Consider the following 23,607-nt stretch of genomic DNA (forward strand, 5'->3'; position numbering starts at 1 on the left):
CTGTTCGGACATATTGAGACCTTAACTTCGGGATTCCGCGACGATAAGTAGTCATTCGGCGTGTGATATAGCCTACGATCGATAATAGTTGGTTTGGACTGTGTGGACTTATTGAGACCAAAATAGCGAGATTCTGCGATGATAAGTCCTCATTCGAATAGCAATATAGCCTACTGGTGACAATAGTTGGTCGGCGATGTCGCTCTTCGTGACCGACTGCTCTCATTTTGGTTATACAGAGTGGAGATAACAGTTACGACAAATTGAGACCAAAATTTCGAGATTCTGCATCGATAAGTTGTCATTCGACTGGCGATATAGCCTACTGGTGAAGATAGTCGGTTGGCAATGGCGTTCATCGCAACCAATCTTGTCATTGCAACCAATCGCGCTCATTTTGGTTAAACAGAGATGACCGTTCGGACAAATTGTCACTGAGATTTCAAGATTCTGCAATGATATGTTGACATTCAACTAGCGATATAGCCTACTGGCAATGATAGTTTGTCGGCGATGGTGTGACCGATCATGCTTATTTTGGCTATGCAGAGTTGAGATGGCTATTCAGACAAATTGAGACAGTAATTTAGAGATTCCACGACGGTAAGTTGTCCTTCGACGTGTGATATAAACTTACTGTCTATTATAGTCGGTTTGGACTGTTTAAACAAATTGTGAGATTCTGTGACAATAAGTTGTCATTCAAATAGCAATAAAGCCTATTTGTGATAACAGTAGGTCGGCGATGGCGCTCTTCGCGACCAACGGCTCTCATTTTGGTTATACAGAGTCGAGACAACCATTCCGACAAATTGAGACTGAAATTTCGATATTCCCTATAAAATGGTGTCATTTGATTAGCGATAGAGCCTTCTAGCGAAGTTGGTCGGTCGGCGATGGAGATCATCGCAACCGAATGCGCTCATTTTGGTTATACAGACCGGATATAACCGTTCGGACAAATTGAGACTGAAATTCTGAGATTCTGCAACGATAAGTTGTCATTTGACTAGCAATATGGCCTTCTGGCGATAATGGTTGGTTCTCGCCTGACGGCTCTCATTTTGGTTATACAGAGTCGAGATGACTGTTCCGACAAATTGAGACTGAAATTACGAGATTCTGCAATGATAAGTTGTCATTCGACTAGCGGTATATGCAACTGGAAATGACATTTGGTCGGCAATAGCGCTCGTTGTGATCGATCGTGCTCATTTTTGCTATACAGAGACGAGATGACCGTTTGGACAAATTGAGGACAAAATTTCAAGATTCTGCAATGATAAGTTGTCATTCAACTAGCGATATAGCCTAATGGCGATGATAGTCGGTCGGCGATGGCACTCGTTGCCACCAATCATATTTATTTTCGTTATACAGAGATGACTGTTCGGACAAATTGTGAACCAAGTTTTCAGATTCTGCGACGATAAATTGTTATTTGACTAGCGATATAGCCTACTGGCGATGAGAGGCGGACGGCGATGGTGCTCTTCACAAACGATCGTGCTCATTTTGGTTATACAGAGTCGAGATAAACGTTCAAACAAATTGAGACCAAAATTCGCAGATTCCACGACAGGAAAAGGTCATTCGTCTAGCGATGTAGCTTACTGGTGATGAGAGTCGGTCGGCAATGGCGTTCGTCGCGTCCAATCATGTTCATTTTGGTTATACAGTGTCAAGACGACAGATCGGAACAATTGAGACCAATATTTTGAGATTCTGTGACAATAATTTGTCATTCAAATAGCGATATAACCAACCTACTGGCGATGAGATTCATCCGGCGATGGTGCTGGTCACGAAGGATCGCAATCACTTTGGTTATACAGAGTCGAGATGACCGATTGGACATATTGAGACGGAAATTGAGACTGAAATTTCCAGATTCCGCGACGATAAGGTGTTATTTGATTAGAGATAGAACCTACTTGGGAAGATAGTCGGTTGTCGATGGCGCTCATCACCACCAAATATGCTCATTTTGGTTATATAGTGTCGAGATGACCGTTTGCGACCGAAAGATTGCGACGGAAATTTCAATATTCCATGACAATAAGGTGTCATTTGACTAGCGATAGAACCTACTTGCGAAGACAGTGGGCTGGCGATGGCAACGGATCGCGTTCATTTTGGTTATACCAAGTCGATATGACCGTTCGGACAAATAGAGACTAAAATTTCAAGATTCTGCAATAATAAGTTGTCATTCGACTAGCATATAGCCTGGCGAAGAGAGTCGGTTGTCGATGGCGCTCATCGCAACCAAACATGCTCATTTTGGTTTTACAGAGTTGAGAGAACTGTTCAGAGAAATTGAGACCAAAATTGCAAGATTCTATGACAATAAGTTGTCATTCGACTAGCAAATTAGCCTACAGTTGATTATATTCTGTTTGGACTGTTTAAGAGCGCTATTGGTCGCGACGAGCGCCATCGCCAACCGACTGTCATCGCGAGTAGGCTATATCGCTAGTCGAATGACATCTGTCACCGAAACACAATTTTCGCTCTCAATCTGTCCGAAAGGACATCTCGATTCTGTGAAACTAAAATGATTGCGATCTGTCGTCAACAATAGGCGATATTGCTAGTTGAATGACAACATATTGTCACAGAATCTCGAAATTTCGGTCTAAATCTGTCCAAACGGTCATCTCGATTCTGTGAAACTAAAATGAGCGCAATCAGTCGGGACGAGCGCCATGCCAACCAACTATCCAAGCCAACTTTTGGTCACAAAATTTCCGAGATTCCGCGACGATAAGTTGTCATTCGACTAGCGATAGAAGCTACTTGCGAAGATAGCCTGTTGGCAATGGCGCTTATCGCGACTAATCATGCTCATTTTGGATTTAGAGAGTTGAGATGACCTTTCTGACAAATTGAGACCAATGTTTCGAGATTCTGAGATGATAAGGTGTCATTCGATGATATTTGGTCAGTGATGGCGCTCGTTGCCACTGATCACAATCATTTTATCATACAGAGTCAATATGACCGTTCGAACAAATTGAAACCCAACATTTTGAGATTCCCTGATGATAGTGTGTCTTTCGACGAGCAATAGAGCCTTCTGGCGATGATAGTCGATCGACGATGGCATTCATTGCAACCGATCATGCTCATTTTAGTTATACAGAGTTGATATGACTGAAACTGAAATTTTGAGATTCTGCAACGATAAGTTCTCATTTGACTAGCGATATAGCCTACTGGCGATGAGAGTTGGTCAGTGATGGTGTTCGTCATGAATGATCAAGCTCATTTTGGTTATTCTGAGGCTAGATGACCATTCCGAGAAATTGAGACTGAAATTTCGAGATTCCGTGACAAAAGTTGTCATTTGACTAGCGATATAGCCTACAGACAATGATAGTCAGTCGGCGTTTGGGCTTGTCACAACCGATTGCACTCATTTTAGTTTCACAGAATCGAGATGACTGTTCGGACAAATTGAGACCGAAATTTGGAGATTCCGTGACAATAAGCTGTCATTCGACTAGCGATATAGACTACTGGAAATGATAGTTGGTCGGCGATGTAGCTCGTCGTGACTGATCGCGCTCATTTTAGTTTCACTGAATAGAGATGACTGTTCGGACAGATTGAGACCGATACTTTGAGAATCCGTGACGATAAGTTGTCATTCGAGACTGAAATTTCGAGACAGTAGGTTGGTGATGCCGCACGTCGACACTGATGGCAATCATTTTGGTTATAAAGAGTCGAGATGACTGTTCGGAGAGATTGAGACCGAAATATGAAGATTCCATGACGATACGATGTCTTTCAACTAGCCATATTGCATATTGGCGATGATAGTTGGTCGGCGATGGCGCTCGTCCGACCACTCACACTCATTTTAGTTTCACAGACGACTATTCGGACAGATTGAGACAAAAATTTGGAAATTCCATTGGTAATACTACAAGCGATATAGCCTACTGGCGATGATAGTCAGTTGGCGATGGTGCTCGTCATGACTGATGGCGATCATTTTGGTTCTACAGAGTCAAGATGACTGTTCAGAGAGATTGAGACCGAAATCTGAAGACTCCATGACGATACGATGTCATTCAACTGGCCATATTGCATATTGGCGATGGCGCTCGTCGTGGCCGATGGCACTCACTTTGGTTCTACAGAGTCGAGATGACTGTTCAGACAGATTGAGACAGTAGTATGGAAATTCCGTGACATTAATTTGTAATTCCACAAGCGATAATAGGACCATTTAGATGTCAGGCGAAAAAAACCACATTCGGATCGGATCAGATCCGGATGCGATCCAATTGAACCACATTCAGGTCTCGAAAATCGGGCGCGTTTAGACAATCAGCGCAATCCGGGCTCATCTTGACGCATTTCTATAGCTTTGGAACTCTCCAATACCTGTTGGTTGTGGAGGTGTAAAAAATTGGTTTGGTACTTGCACCGCATTTCTTCGCAGGAAATTTCGCGGGATCGAACACATCGCTATCCGTAAACAACTCCACCTTAGCCATAGATTGATTGAAAAAATGGTGATGGTGATGATAGGCGGTTGCCGATGGCGCATGTGGCGACATATCGCAATCATTTTCGTTATACAGAGTCGAGATGACTGTTCGGACAGATTGAGACTGAAGTTTTCGAGATTCTGTGACGATAAGTTGTCATTGAACTAGCCATATTGCATATTAGCGATGATAGGCGGTCGGCGATGGCGCTCGTCAATTGCGCTCATTTTGGTTATACAGAGTCGAGATGACTGTTCGGTCAGATTGAGACCAAAATTTCGTGACGATATATCGTTATTCGTCTAGCCATATTGCCTATTGGCGATCATAGGCGGTCAGCGATGGCGCTAATATGCAACATGGCTGGTTGAATGACAACTTATCGTCAAGGAATCTCGAAATTTCTGGCTCAATCTGTCCGAACACTCATCTCGACTCTGTATAACTAAAATTATTGCGATCAGTCGCGACGAGCGCCATCACCAATCTGTCCGAACAGTCATCTCGACTCTGTAGAACCAAAATGAGTGCCATCAGTCATGACGAGCGCCATTGCAAACCGACTATCATCGGCGATGATAGTCGGTGGGCGATGGAGACCGAAATGTTGAGGTAGTCGGTTGGCGATGGTGCACGTTGCGACCGACCGTGCTCATTTTGGTTTTGCAGAATCGAGATGACTGTTCAGACATATTGAGACCGATATTTTGAGAATCCGTGACGATAAGTTGTCATTTGAGACTGAAATTTTGAGACAGTCGGTTGGTGATGGCGCACGTCGACACTGATGGCAATCATTTTGGTTATACAGAGTCGAGATGACTGTACGGAGAGATTGAGACCGAAGTATGAAGATTTCGTGACGATACGATGTCATTCAACTAGGCATATTGCATATTCGCGATGATAGTTGGTCGGCGATTGCGCTCGTCGCGACCACTCACACTCATTTTAGTTTCACAGCGTAGAGATGACTATACGGACGGACTGAGACCAAAATTTGGAAATTCCGTGACATTAAGTTGTAATTCTACAAGCGATATAGCCTACTGGCGATGATAGTCAGTCGGCAATGGCACTCCCCATCACCAACCGACCATCTCAAAATTTCGGTCTGCATCGCCCATTGACTATCATCGCCAGTAGCCTATATTGCTTGACGAATGACAATTCATTGTCACTGAATCTCCAAATTTCGGTCTCAATGTGTCCAAACGGTCATCTCGAATCTGTGAAACTAAAATTAGTGCCGACAGACTATCATCGTCTCTAGGCTATATCACCAATCAACGACAACTTCTGTCACGGAGTCTCGAAATTTTGGTCTCAATCTGTTCCAAAAGTCATCTCAACCCTGTATAACCAAAATTAGCGCGGTCGGTCGCAAGGAGCGCCATCGCCAACAGACTATCATTGCTTATATGCAATATGGCTAGTTCAATGACAACTTATCGTCACGGAATTGCGAAATTTTGGGCTCAATCTGACCGAACAGTCATCTCGACTCTGTATAACCAAAATGAGCGCGATTGGTCGCGACGAGCGCCATCGCCGACCGCCTATCATCGCTAATATGCAATATGGCTGGTTGAATGACAACTTATCGTCACGGAATCTCGAAATTTCTGTCTCAATCTGTCCGAACAGTCATCTCGACTCTGTATAACTAAAATGATTGCGATCAGTCGCGACGAGCGCCATCACCAACCAGCTGTTGTCAACAATAGGCTATATCGCCAGTTGAATGACAACATATCGTCACGGAATCTCGAAAACTTCAGTCTCAATCTCTCCGAACAGTCTTCTCGACTCTGTAAAACCAAAATGAGCGCGATCGGACACAACGAGCGCCATCGTCGACTGACTATCATCGCCAATAGGCAATACGGCTAGAGAAATGACGATATATCGTCACGGAATTGCGAAATTTTGGTCTAAATCTGACCGAACAGTCATCTCGACTCTGTATAACTAAAATGAGCGCGATTCGTCGCGACGAGCGCCATCGCCGACTGCCTATCATCGCTAATATGCAATATGGCTGGCTAAATGACAACTTACCGTCACGGAATCTCGAAATTTCTGAATCAATCTGTCCAAACAGTAATCTCGACTCTGATCGCTCAGTCGCGACGAGCGCCATCACCAACCAGCTGTTGTCAACAATAGGCTATATCGCCAGTTGAATGACAACATATCGTCACGGAATCTCGAAAACTTCAGTCTCAATCTCTCCGAACAGTCATCTCGACTCTGTAAAACAAAAATGAGCGCGATCAGACACAATGAGCGCCATCGCCGACTGACTATCATTGCCAATAGGCAATATGGCTAGAGAAATGACGATATATCGTCACGGAATTGCGAAATTTTGGTCTAAATCTGACCGAACAGTCATCTCGACTCTGTATAACAAAAATGAGCGCGATTCGTCGCGACGAGCGCCATCGCCGACCGCCTATCATTGCTAATATGCAATATGGCTGGTTGAATGACAACTTATCGTCAAGGAATCTCGAAATTTTTGGCTCAATCTGTCCGAACAGTCATCTCGACTCTGTATAACTAAAATTATTGCGATCAGTCGCGACGAGCGCCATCACCAACCAGCTGTTATCAACAATAGGCTATATCGCCAGTTGAATGACAACATATCGTCACGGAATCTCTAAATTTCGGTCTCAATCTGTCCGAACAGTCATCTCGACTCTTAAGAACCAAAATGAGTGCCATCAGTCATGACGAGCGCCATTGCAAACCGACTATCATCGACGATGATAGTCGGTGGGCGATGGAGACCGAAATGTCGAGGTAGTCGGTTGGCGATGGTGCACGTTGCGACCGACCGTGCTCATTTTGGTTTTGCAGAATCGAGATGACTGTTCAGACAGATTGAGACCGATATTTTGAGAATCCGTGACGATAAGTTGTCATTTGAGACTGAAATTTTGAGACAGTCGGTTGGTGATGGCGCACGTCGACACTGATGGCAATCATTTTGGTTATACAGAGTCGAGATGACTGTACGGAGAGATTGAGACCGAAGTATGAAGATTTCGTGACGATACGATGTCATTCAACTAGGCATATTGCATATTCGCGATGATAGTTGGTCGGCGATTGCGCTCGTCGCGACCACTCACACTCATTTTAGTTTCACAGCGTAGAGATGACTATACGGACGGACTGAGACCAAAATTTGGAAATTCCGTGACATTAAGTTGTAATTCTACAAGCGATATAGCCTACTGGCGATGATAGTCAGTCGGCAATGGCACTCCCCATCACCAACCGACCATCTCAAAATTTCGGTCTGCATCACCCATTGACTATCATCGCCAGTAGCCTATATTGCTTGACGAATGACAATTCATTGTCACTGAATCTCCAAATTTCAGTCTCAATGTGTCCAAACGGTCATCTCGAATCTGTGAAACTAAAATTAGTGCCGACAGACTATCATCGTCTCTAGGCTATATCACCAATCAACGACAACTTCTGTCACGGAGTCTCGAAATTTTGGTCTCAATCTGTCCCAAAAGTCATCTCGACCCTGTATAACCAAAATTAGCGCGGTCGGTCGCAAGGAGCGCCATCGCCAACATACTATCATTGCTAATATGCAATATGGCTAGTTCAATGACAACTTATCGTCACGGAATTGCGAAATTTTGGGCTCAATCTGACCGAACAGTCATCTCGACTCTGTATAACCAAAATGAGCGCGATTCGTCGCGACGAGCGCCATCGCCGACCGCCTATCATCGCTAATATGCAATATGGCTGGTTGAATGACAACTTATCGTCACGGAATCTCAAAATTTCTGTCTCAATCTTTCCGAACAGTCATCTCGACTCTGTATAACTAAAATGATTGCGATCAGTCGCGACGAGCGCCATCACCAACCAGCTGTTGTCAACAATAGGCTATATCGCCAGTTGAATGACAACATATCGTCACGGAATCTCGAAAACTTCAGTCTCAATCTCTCCGAACAGTCATCTCGACTCTGTAAAACCAAAATGAGCGCGATCGGACACAACGAGCGCCATCGTCGACTGACTATCATCACCAATAGGCAATACGGCTAGAGAAATGACGATATATCGTCACGGAATTGCGAAATTTTGGTCTAAATCTGACCGAACAGTCATCTCGACTCTGTATAACTAAAATGAGCGCGATTCGTCGCGACGAGCGCCATCGCCGACTGCCCATCATCGCTAATATGCAATATGGCTGGTTGAATGACAACTTATCGTCAAGGAATCTCGAAATTTCGGGCTCAATCTGTCCGAACAGTCATCTCGACTCTGTATAACTAAAATTATTGCGATCAGTCGCGACGAGCGCCATCGCCAACCAGCTGTTGTCAACAATAGGCTATATTGCCAGTTGAATGACAACATATCGTCACGGAATCTCTAAATTTCGGTCTCAATCTGTCCGAACAGTCATCTCGACTCTGTAGAACCAAAATGAGTGCCATCAGTCATGACGAGCGCCATTGCAAACCGACTATCATCGGCGATGATAGTCGGTTGGCGATGGAGACCGAAATGTCGAGGTAGTCGGTGGCGATGGTGCACGTTGCGACCGACCGTGCTCATTTTGGTTTTGCAGAATCGAGATGACTGTTCAGACAGATTGAGACCGATATTTTGAGAATCCGTGACGATAAGTTGTCATTTGAGACTGAAATTTTGAGACAGTCGGTTGGTGATGGCGCACGTCGACACTGATGGCAATCATTTTGGTTATACAGAGTCGAGATGACTGTACGGAGAGATTGAGACCGAAGTATGAAGATTTCGTGACGATACGATGTCATTCAACTAGGCATATTGCATATTCGCGATGATAGTTGGTCGGCGATTGCGCTCGTCGCGACCACTCACACTCATTTTAGTTTCACAGCGTAGAGATGACTATACGGACGGACTGAGACCAAAATTTGGAAATTCCGTGACATTAAGTTGTAATTCTACAAGCGATATAGCCTACTGGCGATGATAGTCAGTCGGCAATGGCACTCCCCATCACCAACCGACCATCTCAAAATTTCGGTCTGCATCACCCATTGACTATCATCGCCAGTAGCCTATATTGCTTGACGAATGACAATTCATTGTCACTGAATCTCCAAATTTCAGTCTCAATGTGTCCAAACGGTCATCTCGAATCTGTGAAACTAAAATTAGTGCCGACAGACTATCATCGTCTCTAGGCTATATCACCAATCAACGACAACTTCTGTCACGGAGTCTCGAAATTTTGGTCTCAATCTGTCCCAAAAGTCATCTCGACCCTGTATAACCAAAATTAGCGCGGTCGGTCGCAAGGAGCGCCATCGCCAACATACTATCATTGCTAATATGCAATATGGCTAGTTCAATGACAACTTATCGTCACGGAATTGCGAAATTTTGGGCTCAATCTGACCGAACAGTCATCTCGACTCTGTATAACCAAAATGAGCGCGATTCGTCGCGACGAGCGCCATCGCCGACCGCCTATCATCGCTAATATGCAATATGGCTGGTTGAATGACAACTTATCGTCACGGAATCTCGAAATTTCTGTCTCAATCTTTCCGAACAGTCATCTCGACTCTGTATAACTAAAATGATTGCGATCAGTCGCGACGAGCGCCATCACCAACCAGCTGTTGTCAACAATAGGCTATATCGCCAGTTGAATGACAACATATCGTCACGGAATCTCGAAAACTTCAGTCTCAATCTCTCCGAACAGTCATCTCGACTCTGTAAAACCAAAATGAGCGCGATCGGACACAACGAGCGCCATCGTCGACTGACTATCATCACCAATAGGCAATACGGCTAGAGAAATGACGATATATCGTCACGGAATTGCGAAATTATGGTCTAAATCTGACCGAACAGTCATCTCGACTCTGTATAACTAAAATGAGCGCGATTCGTCGCGACGAGCGCCATCGCCGACTGCCCATCATCGCTAATATGCAATATGGCTGGTTGAATGACAACTTATCGTCAAGGAATCTCGAAATTTCGGGCTCAATCTGTCCGAACAGTCATCTCGACTCTGTATAACTAAAATTATTGCGATCAGTCGCGACGAGCGCCATCGCCAACCAGCTGTTGTCAACAATAGGCTATATTGCCAGTTGAATGACAACATATCGTCACGGAATCTCTAAATTTCGGTCTCAATCTGTCCGAACAGTCATCTCGACTCTGTAGAACCAAAATGAGTGCCATCAGTCATGACGAGCGCCATTGCAAACCGACTATCATCGGCGATGATAGTCGGTTGGCGATGGAGACCGAAATGTCGAGGTAGTCGGTGGCGATGGTGCACGTTGCGACCGACCGTGCTCATTTTGGTTTTGCAGAATCGAGATGACTGTTCAGACAGATTGAGACCGATATTTTGAGAATCCGTGACGATAAGTTGTCATTTGAGACTGAAATTTTGAGACAGTCGGTTGGTGATGGCGCACGTCGACACTGATGGCAATCATTTTGGTTATACAGAGTCGAGATGACTGTACGGAGAGATTGAGACCGAAGTATGAAGATTTCGTGACGATACGATGTCATTCAACTAGGCATATTGCATATTCGCGATGATAGTTGGTCGGCGATTGCGCTCGTCGCGACCACTCACACTCATTTCAGTTTCACAGCGTAGAGATGACTATACGGACGGACTGAGACCAAAATTTGGAAATTCCGTGACATTAAGTTGTTATTCTACAAGCGATATAGCCTACTGGCGATGATAGTCAGTCGGCAATGGCACTCCCCATCACCAACCAACCATCTCAAAATTTCGGTCTGCATCACCCATTGACTATCATCGCCAGTAGCCTATATTGCTTCACGAATGACAATTCATTGTCACTGAATCTCCAAATTTCAGTCTCAATGTGTCCAAACGGTCATCTCGAATCTGTGAAACTAAAATTAGTGCCGACAGACTATCATCGTCTCTAGGCTATATCACCAATCAACGACAACTTCTGTCACGGAGTCTCGAAATTTTGGTCTCAATCTGTCCCAAAAGTCATCTCGACCCTGTATAACCAAGATTAGCGCGGTCGGTCGCAAGGAGCGCCATCGTCAACATACTATCATTGCTAATATGCAATATGGCTAGTTCAATGACAACTTATCGTCACGGAATTGCGAAATTTTGGGCTCAATCTGACCGAACAGTCATCTCGACTCTGTATAACCAAAATGAGTGCGATTCGTCGCGACGAGCGCCATCGCCGACCGCCTATCATCGCTAATATGCAATATGGCTGGTTGAATGACAACTTATCGTCACGGAATCTCGAAATTTCTGTCTCAATCTGTCCGAACAGTCATCTCGACTCTGTATAACTAAAATGATTGCGATCAGTCGCGACGAGCGCCATCACCAACCAGCTGTTGTCAACAATAGGCTATATCGCCAGTTGAATGACAACATATCGTCACGGAATCTCGAAAACTTCAGTCTCAATCTCTCCGAACAGTCATCTCGACTCTGTAAAACCAAAATGAGCGCGATCGGACACAACGAGCGCCATCGTCGACTGACTATCATCACCAATAGGCAATACGGCTAGAGAAATGACGATATATCGTCACGGAATTGCGAAATTTTGGTCTAAATCTGACCGAACAGTCATCTCGACTCTGTATAACTAAAATGAGCGCGATTCGTCGCGACGAGCGCCATCGCCGACTGCCCATCATCGCTAATATGCAATATGGCTGGTTGAATGACAACTTATCGTCAAGGAATCTCGAAATTTCGGGCTCAATCTGTCCGAACAGTCATCTCGACTCTGTATAACTAAAATTATTGCGATCAGTCGCGACGAGCGCCATCGCCAACCAGCAGTTGTCAACAATAGGCTATATCGCCAGTTGAATGACAACATATCGTCACGGAATCTCTAAATTTCGGTCTCAATCTGTCCGAACAGTCATCTCGACTCTGTAGAACCAAAATGAGTGCCATCAGTCATGACGAGCGCCATTGCAAACCGACTATCATCGGCGATGATAGTCGGTGGGCGATGGAGACCGAAATGTCGAGGTAGTCGGTGGCGATGGTGCACGTTGCGACCGACCGTGCTCATTTTGGTTTTGCAGAATCGAGATGACTGTTCAGACAGATTGAGACCGATATTTTGAGAATCCGTGACGATAAGTTGTCATTTGAGACTGAAATTTTGAGACAGTCGGTTGGTGATGGCGCACGTCGACACTGATGGCAATCATTTTGGTTATACAGAGTCGAGATGACTGTACGGAGAGATTGAGACCGAAGTATGAAGATTTCGTGACGATACGATGTCATTCAACTAGGCATATTGCATATTCGCGATGATAGTTGGTCGGCGATTGCGCTCGTCGCGACCACTCACACTCATTTCAGTTTCACAGCGTAGAGATGACTATACGGACGGACTGAGACCAAAATTTGGAAATTCCGTGACATTAAGTTGTTATTCTACAAGCGATATAGCCTACTGGCGATGATAGTCAGTCGGCAATGGCACTCCCCATCACCAACCAACCATCTCAAAATTTCGGTCTGCATCACCCATTGACTATCATCGCCAGTAGCCTATATTGCTTCACGAATGACAATTCATTGTCACTGAATCTCCAAATTTCAGTCTCAATGTGTCCAAACGGTCATCTCGAATCTGTGAAACTAAAATTAGTGCCGACAGACTATCATCGTCTCTAGGCTATATCACCAATCAACGACAACTTCTGTCACGGAGTCTCGAAATTTTGGTCTCAATCTGTCCCAAAAGTCATCTCGACCCTGTATAACCAAAATTAGCGCGGTCGGTCGCAAGGAGCGCCATCGCCAACATACTATCATTGCTAATATGCAATATGGCTAGTTCAATGACAACTTATCGTCACGGAATTGCGAAATTTTGGGCTCAATCTGACCGAACAGTCATCTCGACTCTGTATAACCAAAATGAGCGCGATTGGTCGCGACGAGCGCCATCGCCGACCGCCTATCATCGCTAATATGCAATATGGCTGGTTGAATGACAACTTATCGTCACGGAATCTCGAAATTTCTGTCTCAATCTGTCCGAACAGTCATCTCGACTCTGTATAACTAAAATGATTGCGATCAGTCGCGACGAGCGCCATCACCAACCAGCTGTTGTCAACAATAGGCTATATCGCCAGTTGAATGACAACATATCGTCACGGAATCTCGAAAACTTCAGTCTCAATCTCTCCGAACAGTCATCTCGACTCTGTAAAACCAAAATGAGCGCGATCGGACACAACGAGCGCCATCGTCGACTGACTATCATCACCAATAGGCAATACGGCTAGAGAAATGACGATATATCGTCACGGAATTGCGAAATTTTGGTCTAAATCTGACCGAACAGTCATCTCGACTCTGTATAACTAAAATGAGCGCGATTCGTCGCGACGAGCGCCATCGCCGACTGCCAATCATCGCTAATATGCAATATGGCTGGTTGAATGACAACTTATCGTCAAGGAATCTCGAAATTTCTGTCTCAATCTGTCCGAACAGTCATCTCGACTCTGTATAACTAAAATGATTGCGATCAGTCGCGACGAGCGCCATCACCAACCAGCTGTTGTCAACAATAGGCTATATCGCCAGTTGAATGACAACATAACGTCACGGAATCTCGAAATTTCTGGCTCAATCTGTCCAAACAGTAATCTCGACTCTGATCGCTCAGTCGCGACGAGCGCCATCACCAACCAGCTGTTGTCAACAATAGGCTATATCACCAGTTGAATGACAACATATCGTCACGGAATCTCGAAAACTTCAGTCTCAATCTCTCCGAACAGTCATCTCGACTCTGTAAAACCAAAATCAGCGCGATCTGACACAACGAGCGCTATCGCCGACTGACTATCATCGCCAATAGGTAACATGGCTAGAGGAATGACGATATATTGTCACGGAATTGCGAAATTTTGGTCTAAATCTGACCGAACAGTCATCTCGACTCTGTATAACTAAAATGAGCGCGATTCGTCGCGACGAGCGCCATCGCCGACTGCCTATCATCGCTAATATGCAATATGGCTGGTTGAATGACAACATATCGTCAAGGAATCTCGAAAACTTCAGTCTCAATCTCTCCGAACAGTCATCTCGACTCTGTAAAACCAAAATGAGCGCGATCGGACACAACGAGCGCCATCGTCGACTGACTATCATCACCAATAGGCAATACGGCTAGAGAAATGACGATATATCATCACGGAATTGCGAAATTTTGGTCTAAATCTGACCGAACAGTCATCTCGACTCTGTATAACTAAAATGAGCGCGATTCGTCGCGACGAGTGCCAGCGCCGACTGCCTATCATCGCTAATATGCAATATGGCTGGTTGAATGACAACTAACCGTCACGGAATCTCAAAATTTCTGGCTCAATCTGTCCAAACAGTAATCTCGACTCTGATCGCTCAGTCGCGACGAGCGCCATCACCAACCAGCTGTTGTCAACAATAGGCTATATCGCCAGTTGAATGACAACATATCGTCACGGAATCTCGAAAACTTCAGTCTCAATCTCTCCGAACAGTCATCTCGACTCTGTAAAACCAAAATGAGCGCGATCGGACACAACGAGCGCCATCGCCGACTGACTATCATCGCCAATAGGTAATATGGCTAGAGGAATGACGATATATTGTCACGGAATTGCGAAATTTTGGTCTAAATCTGACCGAACAGTCATCTCAACTCTGTATAACTAAAATGAGCGCGATTCGTCGCGACGAGCGCCATCGCCGACTGCCTATCATCGCTAATATGCAATATGGCTGGTTGAATGACAACTTATCGTCAAGGAATCTCGAAATTTTGGGCTCAATCTGTCCGAACAGTCATCTCGACTCTGTATAACTAAAATGATTGCGATCAGTCGCGACGAGCGCCATCACCAACCAGCTGTTGTCAACAATAGGCTATATCGCCAGTTGAATGACAACATATCTACACGGAATCTCTAAATTTCGGTCTCAATCTGTCTGAACAGTCATCTCGACTCTGTAGAACCAAAATGAGTGCCATCAGTCATGACGAGCGCCATTGCAAACCGACTATCATCGGCGATGATAGTCGGTGGGCGATGGAGACCGAAATGTCGAGGTAGTCGGTTGGCGATGGTGCACGTTGCGACCGACCGTGCTCATTTTGGTTTTGCAGAATCGAGATGACTGTTCAGACATATTGAGACCGATATTTTGAGAATCCGTGACGATAAGTTGTCGTTTGAGACTGAAATTTTGAGACAGTCGGTTGGTGATGGCGCACGTCGACACTGTATCAGAGTTGAGATGACTGTACGGAGAGATTGAGACCGAAGTATGAAGATTTCGTGACGATACGATGTCATTCAACTAGGTATATTGCATATTCGCGATGATAGTTGGTCGGCGATTGCGCTCGTCGCGACCACTCACACTCATTTTAGTTTCACAGCGTAGAGATGACTATACGGACGGACTGAGACCAAAATTTGGAAATTCCGTGACATTAAGTTGTAATTCTACAAGCGATATAGCCTACTGGCGATGATAGTCAGTCGGCAATGGCACTCCCCATCACCAACCGACCATCTCAAAATTTCGGTCTGCATCACCCATTGACTATCATCGCCAGTAGCCTATATTGCTTCACGAATGACAATTCATTGTCACTGAATCTCCAAATTTCAGTCTCAATGTGTCCAAACGGTCATCTCGAATCTGTGAAACTAAAATTAGTGCCGACAGACTATCATCGTCTCTAGGCTATATCACCAATCAACGACAACTTCTGTCACGGAGTCTCCAAATTTTGGTCTCAATCTGTCCCAAAAGTCATCTCGACCCTGTATAACCAAAATTAGCGCGGTCGGTCGCAAGGAGCGCCATCGCCAACATACTATCATTGCTAATATGCAATATGGCTAGTTCAATGACAACTTATCGTCACGGAATTGCGAAATTTTGGGCTCAATCTGACCGAACAGTCATCTCGACTCTGTATAACAAAAATGAGCGTGATTCGTCGCGACGAGCGCCATCGCCGACCGCCTATCATCGCTAATATGCAATATGGCTGGTTGAATGACAGCTTATCGTCACGGAATCTCGAAATTTCTGTCTCAATCTGTCCGAACAGTCATCTCGACTCTGTATAACTAAAATGATTGCGATCAGTCGCGACGAGCGCCATCACCAACCAGCTGTTGTCAACAATAGGCTATATCGCCAGTTGAATGACAACATATCGTCACGGAATCTCGAAAACTTCAGTCTCAATCTCTCCGAACAGTCATCTCGACTCTGTAAAACCAAAATGAGCGCGATCGGACACAACGAGCGCCATCGTCGACTGACTATCATCACCAATAGGCAATACGGCTAGAGAAATGACGATATATCGTCACGGAATTGCGAAATTTTGGTCTAAATCTGACCGAACAGTCATCTCGACTCTGTATAACTAAAATGAGCGCGATTCGTCGCGACGAGCGCCATCGCCGACTGCCTATCATCGCTAATATGCAATATGGCTGGTTGAATGACAACTTATCGTCAAGGAATCTCGAAATTTCTGTCTCAATCTGTCCGAACAGTCATCTCGACTCTGTATAACTAAAATGATTGCGATCAGTCGCGACGAGCGCCATCACCAACCAGCTGTTGTCAACAATAGGCTATATCGCCAGTTGAATGACAACATATCGTCACGGAATCTCGAAAACTTCAGTCTCAATCTCTCCGAACAGTCATCTCGACTCTGTAAAACCAAAATGAGCGCGATCGGACACAACGAGCGCCATCGTCGACTGACTATCATCACCAATAGGCAATACGGCTAGAGAAATGACGATATATCGTCACGGAATTGCGAAATTTTGGTCTAAAACTGACCGAACAGTCATCTCGACTCTGTATAACTAAAATGAGCGCGATTCGTCGCGACGAGCGCCAGCGCCGACTGCCTATCATCGCTAATATGCAATATGGCTGGTTGAATGACAACTAACCGTCACGGAATCTCGAAATTTCTGGCTCAATCTGTCCAAACAGTAATCTCGACTCTGATCGCTCAGTCGCGACGAGCGCCATCACCAACCAGCTGTTGTCAACAATAGGCTATATCGCCAGTTGAATGACAACATATCGTCACGGAATCTCGAAAACTTCAGTCTCAATCTCTCCGAACAGTCATCTCGACTCTGTAAAACCAAAATGAGCGCGATCGGACACAACGAGCGCCATCGCCGACTGACTATCATCGCCAATAGGTAATATGGCTAGAGGAATGACGATATATTGTCACGGAATTGCGAAATTTTGGTCTAAATCTGACCGAACAGTCATCTCGACTCTGTATAACTAAAATGAGCGCGATTCGTCGCGACGAGCGCCATCACCGACTGCCTATCATCGCTAATATGCAATATGGCTGGTTGAATGACAACTTATCGTCAAGGAATCTCGAAATTTCTGGCTCAATCTGTCCGAACAGTCATCTCGACTCTGTATAACTAAAATGATTGCGATCAGTCGCGACGAGCGCCATCACCAACCAGCTGTTGTCAACAATAGGCTATATCGCCAGTTGAATGACAACATATCGTCACGGAATCTGGAAAACTTCAGTCTCAATCTCTCCGAACAGTCATCTCGACTCTGTAAAACCAAAATGAGCGCGATCGGACACAACGAGCGCCATCGCCGACTGACTATCATCGCCAATAGGCAATATGGCTAGAGGAATGACGATATATCGTCACGGAATTGCGAAATTTTGGTCTAAATCTGACACCAAGATGAACATGGAGAAACAGGTGACCAGCGTTAGTAAATCCGCCTATGCACAATTGAGAAACATTGGTCATATCAGGAGGTACCTGACCAACCGCACAGCGAGTTCTCTCGCTACTGGTCTGGTCATTTCCAGGCTTGACTACTGTAATTCGCTTCTCGGCGGGCTGCCTAAAGTTCTTACAAAGAGGCTGCAACGGGTCCAGAATACTGCAGCCCGCATCTTAACCCGCACACCCAGGCATGAACACATCTCACCAGTGTTAAAGCAGTTGCACTGGCTGCACGTGGAGAAGCGAATTCAGTTCAAGACTCTGGTTCTGGCCTTCAAGTGCCTGCACAGCCAGGCCCCTAGGTATCTCTCTGATATGATCAATGTTAACAAACCTCAAAGGCTCCTAAGGTCGGAAAATTCTTTCACCCTGGTTATCCCAGGTGCACGGACACAGTACGGCGAACAGCGGTTCAGCGTTTTCAGCGCCAAGCTGTTGAACCAATTGCCAGAGGGCTTACAGAAGGCACCCAGTCTAAACATCTTCAAAAAAATGCTCAAAACACATCTTTTCAACTAGTGCCTTCTGTAAGCCGATGTAACAATGTAAAGCCCCCGTGAATGATCATCAGCTTGAAACGGGCACTATACAAATTCGGTATGTATGTATGTATGTATGTATCTTTACAGCATTAGAGCAGGACACAGTCCTTAGCAACAAAGATGCTATTTGATAATTTTATCTATTAAATGAAAGAAGATGATATTGATAGAATATTTACTGCAATATTTATTCCAATATTTAATTTTTTTAAATATGTTTTGTTTTAACAATACCAATAGTGGTTCAATCATACTTATTAAAATGTTTTTTTTTATATCAAGATAGACTCACCAAGTGATGGTACATTAAAGGCTGTAATTAAACTAGCTTTAATGTTTTCTATTAATATTGATAAGCTTTTTAAACTTAATAATCTTACAAATCTAAAAATAACAAATGAAAGATTATGAATCATTAATTCATTCTTTATGCAAGTATCAATTCGTGTCTTGTACCCCCCCTCCTCAAGGGTACGACACCGTATCACCCTATAACGACATCTTAAGTGTGAGTCCACGGTACAACCAGGCAATATCTGCAAAAAGTGATAAAGTGGGGGGTCAACAGTTCTGGCTCAAATTCCTACCATGGACTGGTCTTGGGGTAGGATGAAGGCAGGCAAAGCCATTCGGCGAAAAATCACACTGGTCAGGAATGGGGGTATTAACTCATCCTATTTTTTTCTATGCATTAACCATTAGAAAAAATGCACAGTTTTGATGAAAATGACAAAAAGTTTTTATTTAAAAAAAAACTTTCTGGACAAAGAAGTCCACTTTGCTTGGTATCATTGGAAAGGGGACATCATGGACAATTTTTGGACACTTTTGTTTTATCATAGATTTCACCCTCTTTTGCGGAAGAGCACATGTTTTGGGTACGTTATCATAAATGAAATGGCCAGGGCCATTGTGCTCACCTCATGTGGAGGAAAGATGGATAAAGAGCATGGTATTGTGTCATGTAGTGTTAGGTTTGATGTAGGTCTAAGCAATTACAATTTCCCCAAAATGGCCAATTTACAGTACATTCGACCTCTGTGACCTTGAAAAGTAGGTCAAATCAAAGAAGACCCGGGTGACACATTGAATGGTTGTTAGAATTAGATGTACCTATGATATAAAATTGGTGCCAATCGGGCAAGTCATTACTAGGAATAATGGCATTTTGAAGAATTTAGGATTTGGCCCCCTCCCTGGAGGCCAAACGGCAAATCAGATCCCACCAAACTTCAGTACCTGAGATCACCTGACCAAGGGGTACATGTGTACTTAATTTGTGATCAATAGTCATTGCAGTTAAGAAACGTGCCATAGTTACGGCCTGACGGCGAATTTATGCCATTTGACCATTGTGACCTTGACAAGAAGGTCAAATTAAAAACCTGTGTGACATATACTGTATGGTGGTTAGATGTACCCATGATATCAAATTGGTGGCAATCGGGCAAGAATTTAAGGAATAAACACATTTTTAAGGTTTTTGGATTTTGCCCCCTGGTGGTCAAGTGGTGAATCATATTGGACCAAACTTTGGTCCCTGAGATCACCTGACTAAGGGGTAAATGTGTACCAAATTTGGTATCAATAGTCATTGCAGTTTAGAAACGTGCCATCGTTACATCCTAACGGCCAATTTACACCATTTGACCTCTGTGACCTTGAAAAGGAGGTCAAATCAAAAACCCGGAGGATATATGATGCACCTTTGCTAGAAGTACCTACCATATTTTTTTCAAAATTTCCCGACTACTATTAAGGGAGATATTGCATATTTTCACTTTTAACGTTTGGCCCCCTGGTGGCCAAACCATGAAACGAATCGGACCGAAACTTGGTCTCCAAGGTGTCATTACATAAGGGTACATGTGTACCAAGTTTCAACTCAATAGCTCTAACAGTTACGAAACGTGCCCTGCTAACGGACGACGGACGACGACGACGACGACGACGACGACGACGACGGACGACGGACGCCACGGTATGGGATAAGCTCACCTCTGCTAAGAGGTGAGCTAAAAAGTTAAAAGATAGCCTACTTCCACGGGGTATACCTCACCCTTTGCAGGGTGTTGGGCAACGCCACTTCTGCAGGAGATCAATATGGGACCCTATTTTCAGTTACAGAAATAAAATCGTTGGCCGCTCTTAAGATAAGTTTGTGATTGCATGTATATTGCGAGGTGTTTGCTGCTTTTTGTACTATTTGCACTGCATTCCATGATGGATTTGGAAGATGCCCTCTGGTCTCTTCTGGTTTATTCCTGTCTAAATAATCCTCCTGACATCGTGGAAGAATATACATAAGCAGCAACAGGTGCTCAGGACTACTGGTGATTGCGTACCAGGGCACCACCCCCACCCCATACCGCAGGCCTTCACGAATGCGTGATTCAGGGCAACATCACGGCCAGTATGGAATTCATCACGCAAGTTTACTACATGGTGGTCACACAACACAAGCAAGCATGGCTGATTTCATTGACACTTGCGAGCCTGAGCCCAAAAAACCAAAGATATCATTAAAGTCCGGATTTTCCGCTATAAGCTGTGGGGTAGATTGTGGTCCGTTTACCCAATATCCAAAGGACACTAGTGTAGTTGGGCTGAAACATTGCAAGAAAGATATTCAGGCGCATTTGACCCGTCTAAAAGTTTGGTCATCCAGCAGGGGTGGGCATGTTGAACATGTTGAAGCTGGCACCATGGGCATTGCATGCAGTGACGTGGTTGAGTACGAATGGCAGCTCATTGCGCTTCGAGCAGGAGTGTTCGACTTTGAATCCCCAGATCTCGACACTGGCATATTCCATCTCATCTCAACCAGTCGTGCCACCTGTCTGACTCAGATTTTAAGCGTACTTATGCTGTAGGTAGGCTTCCATGTGAAACTCAAAAAGCCCAAATATTTCTCGCCAACTCCAACTACGAAGGGAGTAATGGCCCCTTGTTGCCAATGGCAACGAAAGCGCCACGCCCACCTTGAAAAACACAAAAATCGTTATTACTCCGCAACTAGAAACGCTACAACATCCCAAATTGGTTTCCTGGAGTATTTTTTCATGCAGATTCTAAATCTGCAAACAGAATTTTTCTGTCATTAATATTTTCGGAATTATCTGTCAGTAACCCTTTATTTTAGGCCCTTTTTAAGACCCTTTGAAGTCAATGAGGGTCAAAATATTTTTTTTTCATTTTTGGGGTGTAGATGTCTTTTTGCATAGACTTAATCACATCAAAAAATAGGCTAGGTGTTTTTCTTTATTTCTGAGATATAACGTCATTTGTAGAGTCTTGTATATCGTAGTGCATATACATGTACTAATCACCTACATATACATACCGGTATGTATAAGTTCGATTACACATTCTGCCTGACAGAGAATATAAAGAGCGAGCCACAGAAACCTCAACCTGTACTCCAGATGCTAACAATTCAAGTTAGAAGCCCTAATTTACAGGTGTCTACAGTATTTCTAGATGTGAAATGCATGGAAAATAACTAGGCATAAGAGGTTTGCATTTTGCCTGTTCAGTTCAGATTCCTCTCGACGAACTCATTAGAACACTGACCAATCTTTGAAAGTGTTTCATCACTCAGTCTGTACCACAGTTTAGCCGCTGTGGTTGGATCAGGAACAACACAAAGTATATTCACAACTGGAACGTCAACTTCATACAAGGCACGTGGCCAATACAGAATACTATTGGAACCTTTCCGTTTATGCATGAAATTAACTCTTACATCACAGTATTCATCTGACCTAGCCAAAATGCACCCAACAAACCACTTGTCATCAAACACAGATGCAACATATTGCCCTGGTGTCAAATCCTTAGGATCTGGATTGCTACTGCGTTCAGTACTTGACCCAACTTTCACACGGGTGCTAAGACTAGAACTATCCTCAGATAATCGTGACATCTTTAATTCGTAGTGTGACACAGGGACAAATCTGTGATGGCTCCTAGTGCCGGCCACAGTTTTAGCTGATGTCATCCTTGTCTCCAGCAACAGTCCATGTGCTGCAATATCCTTCTTTGAAACATACAACATTTTTATCCCTGCTATGTTTTCATCGGCCCACTTAAAAAGGGTCAACGGATCAAGGAGAGCATGGCCACATCCGTGTGAAAGTTGGGTCAAGTACTGAACGCAGTAGCAATCCAGATCCGAATGATTTGACACCAGGGCAATGTGTTGCATCTGTGTTTGATGACAAGTGGTTTGTTGGGTGCATTTTGGCTAGGTCAGATGAATACTGTGATGTAAGAGTTAATTTCATGCATAAACGGAAAGGTTCCAATAGTATTCTGTATTGGCCACGTGCCTTGTATGAAGTTGACGTTCCAGTTGTGAATATACTTTGTGTTGTTCCTGATCCAACCACAGCGGCTAAACTGTGGTACAGACTGAGTGATGAAACACTTTCAAAGATTGGTCAGTGTTTTAATGAGTTCGTCGAGAGGAATCTGAACTGAACAGGCAAAATGCAAACCTTTTATGCCTAGTTATTTTCCATGCATTTCACATCTAGAAATACTGTAGACACCTGTAAATTAGGGCTTCTAACTTGAACTGTTAGCATCTGGAGTACAGGTTGAGGTTTCTGTGGCTCGCTCTTTATATTCTCTGTCAGGCAGAATGTGTAATCGAA

The sequence above is a fragment of the Lineus longissimus genome, chromosome 5 (genome assembly GCF_910592395.1).
Source record: "Lineus longissimus chromosome 5, tnLinLong1.2, whole genome shotgun sequence".
Taxonomy (NCBI): domain Eukaryota; kingdom Metazoa; phylum Nemertea; class Pilidiophora; order Heteronemertea; family Lineidae; genus Lineus; species Lineus longissimus.